The sequence below is a fragment of the Xiphophorus couchianus genome, chromosome 9 (genome assembly GCF_001444195.1).
Source record: "Xiphophorus couchianus chromosome 9, X_couchianus-1.0, whole genome shotgun sequence".
NCBI classification, from domain to species: domain Eukaryota; kingdom Metazoa; phylum Chordata; class Actinopteri; order Cyprinodontiformes; family Poeciliidae; genus Xiphophorus; species Xiphophorus couchianus.
Window position 1 is genome coordinate 23,088,085 of NC_040236.1, and position 14,564 is coordinate 23,102,648.

Genomic DNA, 14,564 nt, shown 5'->3' on the forward strand with positions numbered 1-14,564 from the left:
ATCAGAGTTTCACCGGTGGCCATTTAGAAAACCTATAACATGATGTTTTCCGACAAAGACGTGCCAGCTTCTCCCAGTCTGTGCTGCGTGACACGGTCTGAGTTTTCAAATCAGTATCAGAAATTAAGAGCTGCAGAAGTGAGTAAGGCTTCCTTGACCACCTGTTCAACATTTTCACATTCATTGGAGGAGTGCTCCGTTCCTCATGGGAGCACCTCACCATCTGTTTTTATCTAAAATATATAACATTTTGACATCTAACTACAGCACACGCTTTGCTAGGCGCAGCCACCTTAAAGCTTCCCAAGAGCTACAGCGGGTGTCTTTTTATTTAGAAATATGTATTATCAAGTGTTTCGTTAATGTCCCATTTAAAAAATAACATTTAATAAAATATGCAAACTGATTTGGCACAGAACAGATCTTTTAACATGGACGTTTACATCCAAAACAAGAACTTTTGCTTGTTTGTATCAGGAAAAAGAGGGTATGTATATTAATTCACTCTTGGATTTTTTGACTTTTTAATTGCTTTTATAACTCAATCAAAGATAACAAAATTTAGCAAATCCATTTAATGTCAAAGTGAAAATTGACTTCTACAAAATAATTACAATTAATTGTAAATATGTAACCTAAAGTAAGTGGCAATGTGATCACAATCAAATGGGTGCACCCAGGTCAACTTGAGTAAATGCTTAAGGATATTTATGGTTCTACTAACTAGGAAGTTAAAAAGACTTCCTACTTATAAATTCTGAAAAAAACCGAAAGCATATTATCATTTATGAGCAGCTATAAGTGTGCTGTGATGTCATTTCCTGCAGAAAGCAGTCTCAGCAAACTCAACTGTATTCCTCATAGGACACTGCTGTGTTCAGGACATCACTGCAGTTGGGTGTGACTGCAATAAAAAACAAAACTAAGAACAACATACTAACAGAATTATTCTGTTTCTCCTTCTTTAGCTTGGCTTTCCGTCATTGTGCTTTTAAGAATCAAATCTGACCGCTGGAAAAACGTCTCAGAGCGCCTTGTACTTTGGAAAAGTACAATTTGCAACTAAATTAGCTCTTGTGTAACGACAATCTGTTCAACGCATCCACCGAAACAAAATCGAGAAGGTTTTAGATTAGCTTAACAAGGAGGCTGAAGGACTGCAGAACTGTTGAACTTGGAAAAAACATCAAACTAGAACTGGAGAGACACTGTTTTTTCCAACTAAATCAAGACGGCATTGTGGGACCACTTCCTTAATCTCATTAGGACAACTTGTTGCTTTTTTTAGCCACGTTTTCAGACAGAAAAGCAATGACAGGCCAGAACTATTATAATGTAAAATGTCCATATATATAGTGTTTAACACCTAAAAATCTTTTTGCTTAGGAATTAATTAGGATCTGAATTTCTTAAAGAACACAACTGTAAAATATTTTACTCTTAAATTAGTTAGACCTATTTTTAATACTGTTCAATTTTTGAGGCTTAACTATAATTTTCTAAATTTCTATCCATGCATAAATGACACGTTTGTATTGCTCACCAAAGTCTAAAAATACTACATAGGTTTTTTTCTTGTCATCATTTGGTTTCTCTGTGTAACACTGATGAAAGGAAAGACAACACTGCAGTAACTGAGCTCCTGGTCAAAGGAGGTCATACACTTTTAATAGTAAATTAAGGCCTTATACTCTCATTGTAGGGCCTTTATAAAAACTCATTTTTCTACAAAATTATTTAGAAAATATTATTGTACACACTGGATCGGCTTCAGGAAAGTTTTCACCTGTTTAAATACAAATCCGCACATAGCGTTGTTTTTAGCATGCCAAACCCATAGGGGGCAGTGTAGCGCAAAGCCAAAACCAATCAGCCAATCAGATTGCTTCAAAACAATATGACTTTCTGTTAGGAATTAAACATGACACCAGGAGATTTACTTGTGTGGACAAATCTGTAGGTTGAACTACTTTTAGAATATAAACTTATTAAAACACAAGAACTTTGATTGTGAATCGTGTCAAAGCAAGCATGTGGATACATTGCTGCATTATTTGTCCAAGACTGTAATGCGAGGGACTTAAATCTCTGTTTTCTCTTGTACATACAAATACAGACTTTTCTGAAATCTCTACTTTGGTGGGAGTTTTTATTAACAACTGTTTTTTGTGATAAAAATAGTGTTTTTGTGGTTGAAAGGCCAAAAAAGCTCCTTTTTCCCATATATCCAACTATATGTGGACTTGGCTTGACAAGGAGGGCGTAAACAAAACATTTAGAAAAACTTACCTAAATACCAACACTAACGATGGTCAGGATCACAGGATAAGTTACCTGGAAAGAAGCACAATAGAGAGTCAGTTTTAACAAATGAATAATCATTTCCAGAGAAAAAAAAAAAAACAGACGTATCTAGATCAATAATGTGGCTAGGTGTCGGGTTGCTGCAGCCGTTTGAATCCGTCTCCGCTTCAGTTGTTTACTTAAAGAAAGTTAACATTAAAGTGCAGCTCTGCCTCCTGAAGTGAAACACCAAGTTCTGACTGCAGGGGATAAATTCAAAAATGATAATTGTGAGTGAAATTGCTATTTCTGGTGTTGTGAATGTCCTACATTCTGTTTAGATGCAGGTACGGGTGGGTGGGGTGGAGAGGGAAGGTGGAAGGATTTAATTTTTTTTTTTTTTTTTTTTTTTTGTCTCCAGGGCCCTAAGATGTGCATTCCTCTTGCTGAGGAAAGCTTTTGTTCTGATAAATTGACAGTGTCAATTTCCCACATTGCCACCGTGTGGCATATACTACAGGGAGCAGCAGTGGGAACACAGATGCTACGCACGATTGGCATCACTCAACCTGACAGCTCTTGTTTTTTGGGCCTTTTCTTCCTTTTTTCTTTCAAGGGGGAGGGTGGGCTATTTTTTTTTTCTAAATCTGAACTTCCAAGTCGAGGAAGCAGGAAGGAACGGGAATTAATACACCTACACATCCCTTCTCCCTTTGGAAAAGGGAGAAAAAAAAGGAAAGAAAAGGAGTCTTTGTACTCGCATCATAATTACTGGTGGGCGCCACTTCTGGATTGTTATACTCTCCGCCCAAGTTGAAAACAATATTTTGAGGACGCGCAGCCGACAACTAGGTCTTGTTTCCTTAAGTTTACTTGGGATTTTTTTCCTCCCCGTCTTAATTTTGCAAAGCAGAGTTCTGGAAGTTCTATGCTCTCTATTTCTCCCCCCAACGTACTGCTTATCTGCAAGCATGCAGTCAGGCACAGAGGGGCAGTATTCAGATTCAGCAGCAGCCTGAACCTGGCATTGGCACACAAATATTACTTCTACACTGTGTGCACAATAATTAAACGAGTTACTTTGACCGCATCACCATTTTGGGCCACGTTTTCTAACTTCAAGCCGGATAAATGTGAATGCTTAATGAAGTTAATCATAGCAGGTGATGTGTATCTGCAGGACAATGCTCCATCACATGCATCAAAGCTGCGTGGCTAGCCATTAAACCCTTTAAATAGGAACATGACCCCCCTTCCTCATCTGACCCGAACCCAACTGAGAACTGCTGGGAAGTTTTTGTGCAGCAGAAATCCAGTGAAGGGAAACAGCCCACTTCTCTGAACAGTGCAGCACCGGCCACCGATTCATTCTTTGTCCACGTCAGAAATGTTTTATTGGAAAGCTTAAACAGATGAAAATAATAAATGAAAATGGGTGTTTTTCATTCAGTTGCGTAATAACCCTGCACAATAACAGTTGCCCAATAATCGTGCACACGCTAAGAAAGCCAAAACTTTACTTTCTGGAACATTCGTGTTTGAGGTTTGTTAACGTTTTTTTGATTAATTGAGAGCACTGTGGTTGGTGATTCTGATAAATGAGACTCGCCAAATAATTGTGCACACAGTGTGCTTATTACTGAGGTTTAAGGTCCAAAGAAGCTTAAAAGTTGTTATAAAGTCGGTCTTCTATCACCTGAAGAACATTTCTAGGATTAAAGGACAAATGTCCAAACAAGATCTAGAAAAACTCATCAATTTTTTTTATCTGTAGTCACATTAATTTATACAAAGTATTTATACAAAGAAACATAATAATTCTGCACCCTAATAGTTGCCCAGTATTTGAGTCACTATGGTCAATATATAGTGGATATTCTTTTACCTTCCTAAATATTCAGGTTTGATGAGGAATTGCTGTTTCCTAATTATTGTAGAAACAGAGAAAAACACAAATTCTCATGTAGCAGTTATTTTTGTTTAGGTCCAATACTATGGGGCCGAGCAGCGGACGGTCTGAGGAACACATTCGAAGCGTTGGAGAAACTTTTATTACAAGGACCACCTCACATATCAGTCACAAAAGCACTGCAGAGTTTCTTATGCAGATTCTATTTATATTAACGGACCGCGCCTAAAGTCCTGCCAACCTGCATCATACCAAGAAACTAAATAAAAACGTAGAAGATACTGAGAACTACTGTTAAGGGTAGGAGTGCTTTTACAAACTTTGGCACTCACTATTCTTACCTAGAGTCTGCTGAGAGCGCAGAACTGTGAAATACTCACATCTATGACCTGCTGGACTTTACATGTCCGCTGAGCAGATTGAGCCATCTGTGCTTGTAGATTAGTCTGAGTCAACAACTACTAACCGAAGATCTTTAATAAATAATTATACAGACCTTCATTTACCTGGAGCAGATTGAGTGAGTGCTAATGTTTTAATTAACCTTGAGATTCGCACACTGACAGGTGCTCATGTTCTGCCTGGACGGGATCCAGCTCACAAAGTTCCGCACCGATTTTCTGTTAAGCAACTCTTACCGGAGAAGTGGGATGAATAAAGGTTTGGTTTGGAGCGGAAAAGATTGTTGCACATTAGCTAATGGGTAACTGACGGCTGAGGGATTCTTTGGGGTTTTTTTCAAATCAGATTAGGGGAAGTTTTTGGATGAACCTGTATTACAAATGGCACAGAAACACCTAAATAAAAAGCAGGCAAAATAAACAAATGAATATTTATTAAGATAAAATCAGAGAGCAAATTTGACCTAAAAATAAACAATATTTAAAGTACATTTTAACAGTCTCTGTTTCTGCAGGGCAGGTAGAACCTCTGACAGAACCTTGGAAAAATAATACAAACACATTTAAAACAAAAACAAACAAGGATGTGGTCATATCAGATCAAGGTGGAAGTAAAGGTAAAGGTAATTTTATTTATATAGCACATTTTCAGCAACAAGCTGGGGACAAACCAGTTGGACTACAATACCAGTTTGAACAGGAGAGGAAGTTAAGTTACTGATATGTCTAATAAAGAATAAATAAATTATATTTAATACATCTGAGTAAGGTTTAGATAACAAACAAGGCAGGATCCAAGCATATTATCAATATCATTTTGATCAGAAATATATAATCTGTTGCTTTCCGATCAAACAGCTCCACTCTTCTGTTTTTCACATCTGTCCATTTTTGTCCTGACTATTTGAGGCAGGGGTGGGTCATGGGCATCGAGTTATGTCAGGGATTTAGAAGATTACAGCTTCAAAAACGGCAAATAAATAAATAAATAAAAATCCATCCAACTGCTCCTATTGTTGAGAAATCTCACATATTACTGGTGGGTTTCTTTCTAGCTGTAGGGAACATTAGTGCTGAGCCTTCTCCGTGTGTTGCTGCACACTGCTAGCCAGCTGGCTGAAAGAGAGCTCACTTTGGAGGCAAGCTAACCCGTTCAGAAATATTTCCCGGCCAAAACATTCAATATAAAACTTGCGGAACAGCGGCATACAGGCTGACTGCCCAAGCAAACAGCCTATTTAAGTCAATTGAAAACAATTAAATAGAAAAATACATTATTTATCCCAGATGGATGTTAAATGTCTGCAATGGACTGGTGACCTGTCCAGTCCATACCCCAGCTCTCAACCCCTGATCACTGGAGACACGCACCAGTACCCCTGGCGGCCCCACTTAGGATAAGCGTGTTTGATTATGGATGAATGGATATTAAATGTTTATCTGAGTGTTGTCAAAGGGTTTTTGTGAATGCTGATGCTGTGGACAGAAAGATGCTCGAGTATCTTACATCAGCCAATGGCGACTCTGTGAAATCTTTAAACTTCCAAATAAAAGTTCAAGAAGTCACAGAAGATTGTTCGAGTGTATTTGGACGCAGCGGCAGTGGATCATTCCAATGTGGTAGTTATTGTCTGATTTAAAAGCTAGTGCAGTAATAAAAGCTGTTGTACTAAATCATACATCAGTCAGAAAGAGTTAGCCATGTCCTGGATCTTCTTTGGCATAATGTTCCTAATATGGACACCGTCCACAACAACCGGACCCATTCTAATCTGGAATACCCAGAATACAATGCATTTTCCAGGGTTTTACTCTGGTTTTGAGACTACAGATTAATATACATTAAGCGAAATCTTTTAAGACGTTCTCAAAAACATGCAAAACCATATTTAATGTTGGTCAACCCGAGGAGTAACGTAAAAGCTATGATCTGATGGTTGACATTGCTGAGCAGCACTGTGTATGTGCTACTAAATTATTATACTGCCAGTAAAGTTCTATTAATTTAAGCATTCCAAAGTCACTTTCATCACCAATTGGAAAACTCGCCGTGGCTTTACAATCTAACCTGGACATCCTTGAAAATGTTCTGCCTTACTTATATATTTTTTTTCCATAGTTAAATAAAATGAGGCCATTTTCTTCAATGCCAGCCCCATTATGATAACCTCTGATAGTCTTTTTAGTCTCGTAGGCCAAGGCAACAAGACAAAGAGCTAAATGCTGGAATTATCAAAGCCATTAAATGTTCAGATAAAGTAATTCGCTATCAAACACAACTGATCATCCAAGAATATTAGACCATTACAGCAATTCTAAAGAACCACGATCTGTCAAAGAAATGCAATTTCAGTTCTGAAAAGGTCTTTATTCATCAGGTCATGATGGCTGGGATTGAAAGAGAATTAGAAAAACTTTGCCGTCACGTTGCCGTCCGGGTTGCTCTGCTGTTTCGCCTACATTATGTCGCCTGTAAGCTACAGAGTTATTTTTTTTAGCTAAACAACAGCCGACACAAACATGCTCATCATTCAGCACCGCTTGAACATCCTTGGAAATGCCTTCACCTTTTTTACTTAGCTTTACTTTATACGTGATCCTATGGGTGAACTCCAAACATTCAGACAAAATTTGACAACTAGATGGTTTCTTAGTCAGCGTGGGCCCCATTCAGAGCCAGCGGGGCTAACAGGAATCTGCCTCAGGGCAACAGGGAATGCTGTCAGTGGGATTATTAGGAAAGGCTCACTGACTGTTTTCCTGACCGCCTGTTCATTCAGGAGAGCTTCCCCTGAAGAAAAGCAACGCAACACAGCTGAGTGAATTCAAATGGTTTTATTTAGACAGATTTATACTAAAATGAAGCAACTAGTGAGCTGAAAAGTACAAACTACTTGATAAGAGGCGTGGAAAAAGTAAAATAGCTGTCCAAAAACCCTACTTGACTATACCGGCTGCGTCTCAACACATATCTTGCGTCTGACCGGCCTCAGCAGCAAACGGCAGAGATGTAAGCAGGACAAGACAAGGTTTCAGCCATGTTTGAAGCAAAACTGAGAAGCCGTTTTTCCTTGTTGCTGCTTTCAAAAACAGAGTTTCCTCGATCACACACCGTGGGCGTGTCCAAATGCAGGGTCTGCATCCTTCCAAGGCCGTGTTGGAAGGTCGATTATGTCACAGAGATGATTTTGTGTTTTAATATAATTTTGTGAACAGCCTTGCACATTTATTTGGTAAAAGAAGGCAATTAAAGCAAAAAAAAAAAAAAAACACAGCTAGTCGAAGACAACTACTTTGTGCTGTACCTAACAATTTACATTTTGGAAACATTATTTGTCTGCACCTTTTTTAAAAGAGCTTTGAATCAGTGAGATTTCGACCTAAACACCATTAGAGGGCCTCAAATGGCCCGCACGCCACATTTTGGGCACCCTTTTTTAATTCTAAAACAGATATAATATTATACAGAAGTATCAATGTGTGAATAAAATATAAAATAAAAATACTCTACACTCTGTACATTATTGTAGTACGACGGAGTACTATGGCTATGCTAAGAACATTTAAAAAATAGAATAAAATTACAGGAATAAAGTCATAAAATTAAGAGAGTAACAAGAATAATATTACAAGTTGAAATGGTATGAGAATAAAGTCGCAGTATTTACTAGAATGGTTATAACATTATGACTTTATTCTTGTAATATAACTTTATTCTCAAAATAATGTTATTCTTGTATTATTTTTGACTATTCTCATAATTCTTTAGTCTATATGTTATGGCTTTTCTCAAAATTTTATGACTTTATTCTTGAAATAAATTTTTTTTCTTATTGTGGCCCTAATAATCCGCTGTAATTATAGCATGTAAGATTAGTCATCTGATATTTTCAACTTTTTTTTTTTATACAAAATGATGACCACTATAAATGTGTGCAGAGTAATCATCTTATGAAAATTTTCATACCACTCCATCCCTATTTAGGCATGAAAAATGAAAAACTGTGACTTATTGATAAAGTCAATGTCATATAGTCCCAAGAATGCTGTGAACGATGAGGTGAGGTGCAGCAGGGCGACTAAAAGGTCAGACCTGAGTCCTGAGGAAACATGAACAGTTTAAGAAAAAAGCCACACACCGTGCAATTCCTAAATTCAAAAATAATCAAATCTTCTTACTATTATACAAGCTTTATATTAGATTCCTAATAATATCTTGAAACATTATTATTTTCCGGTGCAAGGAGGCTAAGGTATTATCTCTGAGTAATACATTTCCAGAGGGTTTTCTGGAATTTTCCTCAAGTGACCAAAGGTAGCCTCCGCTGGGTTTCACCTGACCCGACTACCTGCCCAGCCAGTTTGTTGCTACCTTACATGCAGCAGTGGTCCTGCGTTTCCTGCGGCCCTGTTGCCTCTCTGCTTTGTTTTGCTTGCCTACAGACTTTCCAGCTTGGTTGCCTGATGGCACCGGTATGCTCACTGCACACAGCAAGCCTGCACTCTGATCATGGCACCCACACACCCACAATGTTCTTTGTTTCTTTACATAAACTACTATGCCACCTCTTTGCCAGCTGCCCCTCTGAACCTGTCCCAAGTCCAGAGTGGATGGCTCTAAACTTTTCCGATGACAACGAAAGGAGTCGGAGGTGCACAGTTAAGATGCTACACAACTTTCTTGCTATATTTGGCGACATTTCAGACAAAAAAAATAAATTGGTACCATCCAAAGTCGGAATCGGCAGGTCGGGCTTTTTATAAAGATCGATGATCTGCCAGAAAACTGCAATCGGTGCACCCCTAATAACTGCTGTCCATATTGAGCACCGTTATGGACATTCTTTTGATGTTTGTGTGAAAGTTGGCCCACCGACGGGATTTAGGAGATTAGGGAATGTTTCTATTGTGATGGATCCATGTGAAATTAACACAAGTGACCTCAAACCTGATGCACAGGGTTCGTGTCGCCCTCGGTTTTCACCCAACAAGCCCTTAAAATAATAACAATAAAAAATTTTAAAAATCAGTAAATGGGAAGCTCAGACACAAGCCATCCAGATTTAGCACAGAGGCCAAGAGTCAACGCTGACTGAACAGTACAAATACACACAATTAGGTAATCTGTTAATAAAGTAGATTCTGGGACAAAACACTTATGCCCAGACGATAGCCTTTGCCCCCTCTCGTGCATTACATCGGACAAGGAAGCGGTGGCTTCTCTTTGTACGCTATGACAGTCCAACAGCATGAGGAAGTCCCCTCCACCCCCTCTGTTCTACTCGTAATAGCATTAGCGATGCTCTGAAGACCACGCATGAGTGCTCTCATCAGCACAGTGAATAAATGCTTTCCATCCAGCTAAGCCTCGCCGCTCCGTCTCTGCTTATTTGGACTGGAAGCAAACAGAAGTTAATCAGTATGAGCAACTGTTCGACAATATGGGAGGTGTCAGACGAGATGAAGGATTCACACTGAGATGACTCTTTCTGACAAACAACACAAACCCCAAAAATAACCTGTCAACATGTAAACGTTCCCACTCGGACCATCTGACGGCGAGAGAGCCGTCAGAAATGAGCTCCAGAGAACGACGGGAAAGGATCAATTATGTAACTGCAACATTTTGTTTTTATCGTTTGGTTGTTCCAAAACGCTTTACTTTTCTGTCTGAAGGCTGAAGGACGAAAGGAAGGAAACCCTCCAGTGAAGCTGATGGAAATGGCAAAATTTGAAAAGATTTCCTCAATTTCGCAAAAAAGGTTTTTAACCTCCACTGATTCAGTAAACAGATCACTCTAATCTCTGAATTGAGACACCAAATTTCTTTTACAATTTAATTTCAGTAATCATTTTGAAAAAACACAACTTATTTGTAATGTTAAAAGCAGATTCAGCCAGAACCCAAGACGCAGCCACAACAAGAGGATGGTAACCAAAAGGTTTTATTACAAAAAAGTAAAAGGTGTTGAAGGGTGTGGTAAGACTGGTGGGTCAGAGACGAGGAATCCACAGGGGTCAGGAGTCCAGCCGGGGGGGGTAGGGGGAATGGACAGGGGGAGATCTGTGGGGGGTCTGAGGGGGCAAACAGACGATGAGGACAAAATCCACCAACCGGAGACAAAGTCGTAAAACAGTCCAGGGTCATGCACGGGAGGTTCTCAGGCAGTGAAAATCCAAAATCCAAAAGGCAGGAGGCAGGGTCAGAAACAGTCAGGGTTCAGCAACAGGACTCTCTACAGCAGAAGGATCAGGCAAAAATCTGTGGTCAAAAACAGGCAGGATCAGAAACCAGAAAACTCTTTGGAACATGGGACAACAAGGCTTGAAAGCTGTGACAGGGGCAACAGACGATCTCGCACTGAGCTGGTGACGAGCAGCTGTTTAAGTAGGAACCAGCTCAGTGCAGGTGAGGGCAATAAGCAATCAGCACAGCCAAGGCAGAGCTGAAGGGCTGGAATCATGACATTATTATGACACAATTTTTTATTTTAAATTAGAAAAAGCTTTAGAAAAAAAATGAATTTATTTTTCTATCCATTTGATATTTGTGGGAAATTTTGTTAAAGCACAGCACAGTTTTCAATTTAATTGCAAAAACTTTTCTTCTAAAAAAAATATATATATCAATTGCACTTTCAGCATCATTTTGTTGTGGAAATTCCCCAATTTTTCCATGTACAGAAATATCTGAAAACTGGTAAAACCTGCATTTTTTATGCAATTTAAAACATTAAATGGTCGTGCAATTTTTAGCCAATGTGATTTCAAGAGCGATTGTGGAAAGCCTATAGAGCCACAGGATGCAGACACCTGGATTAGATGATTAGTGGGTAATCTATATCTTCCATTAGTAAAAAAGACCATGTCCTCGTCCCCAAACCACTACGTCACTGACACATGCAGCCAGTCACATTTCTGTTTACTTTGATTTTGTCAATCAGCTTTTCCCTCATGTGAGTTCAGGGTTCAGGGAGTGGGTTATGAACAAATGATGTCATTCGTTGCAGAGAGAGTCGCCACCTTTGAGACCGCCTCTCCCTCTGCCCCTCAAAACTGTTGGGTAAACCATAAACTCCTCTCTATATTTAAGTATTTCAGAGTCAAATGAAGTCAGAGTTAAAGCCTTGGCAAAACTGGGTCATCAACAGAGCAATGACACCAATAGAGAAGCAAATTTGAAACAGAATGACCAAAAGAGAAAGACCAAGGTGTCGTGCTGATCCAGTCCAGACCTGGCAGTATCCTGAAACCCTTTGCTGTTATTGTTCAAAAGACTATGGGTGCATTCACACCAGCTGCTTTAATCCAACTCTCGTTCATTTGCCTAGAAAGTTTGGGGAGATGTGAATGTGAAATCAAATTCTCATGCCTACAAACCTCTCTGTTTGGTTGAAGTTAACTCTGGTGTTGTTTGAGTCCATATATGGATGCAAGACCGCTCCAAAAGCAGGAAGCAGATTATAGCGCTGGGCATTCTGGGTAAATACAACATGGATAAACTCAAGAGTCTGGCGACAGCTGGAGAAATGCCTCATGGCCTTTTACCACAGACGAAAGAGAAATCCTACAATCACTTAAAAATCTGACACCACTCTGTCTTTGTTTGCAACTTGTGAAGGAGGATTCTGCGTTTGTCTTCTTCTGAGGTATTCCTGTCGTTTCCTTCAGTGGTTCTTTCTTGGTGCAGCGCCACCACAGGCGAGGGGGTAGAACAGTTTTTTAAAAGCTTTGATTTGCTCTGTGAAAGAGAACCACAGCATTGTAACAAATGTTGCAATTTTGCTCCAGAATCTAGTGTACCGGACTATCAGGCGTGAAAACGCCCTAAATCTAATTACCCTCAGCTGCAAACTAAAAATTTACTAACTTATCTAGCAGATGGCGTCTGCCTAGCGTTTCGCTTCAAGACGAGGGCACCCCATTTGCAACAGATACCGTCTGAATTCAAAGGACACATATTCCTGAAAAGAAGATATCAAAACCCATAAACGAGCCCCAAACCATGAGCTTGAAATCCCAAGGTAACCGGATACCTTTGCTTACCACAAAAACGGCCTAATGGGTTAAAAAAAAAAAAAGAACCCGTCAGGTCTCTCCGTCTTGCGCCGCACACACTGCGCCTATCAGAGGAATCTAAAATTGAGCCGTGATGCCTGACTGTGGGAGGGGGCCTTGTGCGAGGTTATGTGGAGACTGTGTCTCAGGTGTAAAGCTGCCAGAGCAGAGACAGTGACTTCAGGCCAAGAGAGCGATTTGGGTCAGTTGGTAATTGCGTTCCTGGACCACAGGGGACTTGTTGGCAATTAATCCTGCCAATGAGCCGTGTGAAATATGCACAGGGGACTGATACGTGCAGCTCTGCTAACGCCGCTCTTTCAAAGAGTGATGGGGTAAAATCTCTGCTGCTGACACCACAGTCACAGCGGCAATAAGAGAGCTGTTAAAAAAAAAAAAAGTAAAAAAATCCAAGCTCTTTAGATAAAATCTGAAATTGACCCGAATAAAATTTCACCAATTATATCGACACATTTTAATTTGAGCCGAACATCCCTAATCTAATCTGGTCTCTCATTACTTACCTCATAAAGTTCCCTTAAAGAAGAGGAAGCATAGAAAAAAACACTGCAGCGTTTCCCCTATTTATAGTTATTTAAATTTTTAAAAATGCTCCGCAAAATGCAAAATAATAAAATAAAATGTATAAATCTATGTTCTTTTACAGCTTTCAGTGTGTTTCCATTCAAACATCTTTTCATCATCCTTATGTCATTTATGTTTTTTTCAGTTTCGGTGTTCTGGCACGTCATTAATAGCTGTGTTTTGCCAACAACACGCTCTAGTAATCTGACGGCCTCCAGGGGCCGCATCTGTCACTGCGTGCCGAGCGAGCCGATCGCTCACTTCTCTGAAAAAGTGTCTCATTAGCCCCCGCTCTTTTGTCTAATCGAAGATTACTCACAAAGAGGCATCTGATCTTCGAAGTGACAGGGCCACAAACGAAATGTCACACAATCACTCCGCCGTTTGGAACTGGTGCCGTTATGACGGCGTTAACGATGGCAGCCGCTCGCCAGCCGCCACGAAGCGTGACGGACGACGAAAGGGAAGTTCTCAACAGAAACTTGTCTTGCAAATAAGGCAAAGCAGCGTGAACCGGCCTTCGTAGTTGTAATATGAAACATGAATCTTTTCAGGAAGTTTGGTGGCGTTGTCACGAGAGTGGAAAACCAGTGAAGAAGTGGACTCTTGGTAGGGATTTCCTGCCAACGACATTCTGCCACAGTGGAAGAAAACTAAATAATGTCTGCTATTACTGACAAGTGTGGAGAGAATTTCAAGACAAGAGCTGGAAAGTACAGTGATGCCATTATCATTATATTACTTGAAAATGGTCTCAAAACAACAATATCATATTTAATCGCAATAAATCCTGGGGCAATTTATCATTCAGCAAAATTTGTTGTCATGACAGGCCTGTTGTGACAAAGTTTTAGCATGCCATCTTGTATTTTATTGTTTAAATCACGAGAAAAAGTTTAAATTTGAAAAAAAAAAATCATTGCACCTTTAACATAATACATGTACCACTGCGTAGAGCCAGAGTCTTCAAAAATAAAATGGAAGTAGTACAGCTGCATCCCTAAAAACAGCGCACATTCAATCATATTTTTCAATACGTTGATTAAATCTCTCATTGAACCAACAATGATACAACAATTTACTGTTCCTAATTGCGGCCATCACCTGCTGTTATGAGACATCGGGACTAAAAAAAAAATTTAAAAATTTGCAATTCCAGATAGAAGCGAGTCAAATGATCTTTCTCTGAGGACGGGTCAATCCTCAGAAGTAAGGTTAGCAACTCCATCATCATCACGTAAAAACAGTTGGATGGTGAAATTTCATTATGAAAATAAAACCTAAACTATAAACTTTGTCATGGACCTCCAGAGGCAAAAATAATCTTG

General features: G+C 39.5%; 1 protein-coding gene across 5 annotated transcripts in view; it reads right to left on the minus strand.

Moving 5' to 3' along the window:
• Positions 1-14,564, minus strand: part of lpp (LIM domain containing preferred translocation partner in lipoma) — a 179,810-nt gene that overhangs the window by 148,214 nt on the left and 17,032 nt on the right. For 3 of the 5 annotated variants that reach the window (XM_028027704.1, XM_028027705.1, XM_028027706.1), the window contains one exon: positions 2,290-2,334. The exons of the other annotated variants lie outside the window; for them this stretch is intronic. The gene's annotated coding sequence lies outside the window, so the exon portion shown is untranslated. The remainder of the gene's footprint in view (positions 1-2,289; positions 2,335-14,564) is intronic. 5 annotated transcript variants of the gene reach the window in all.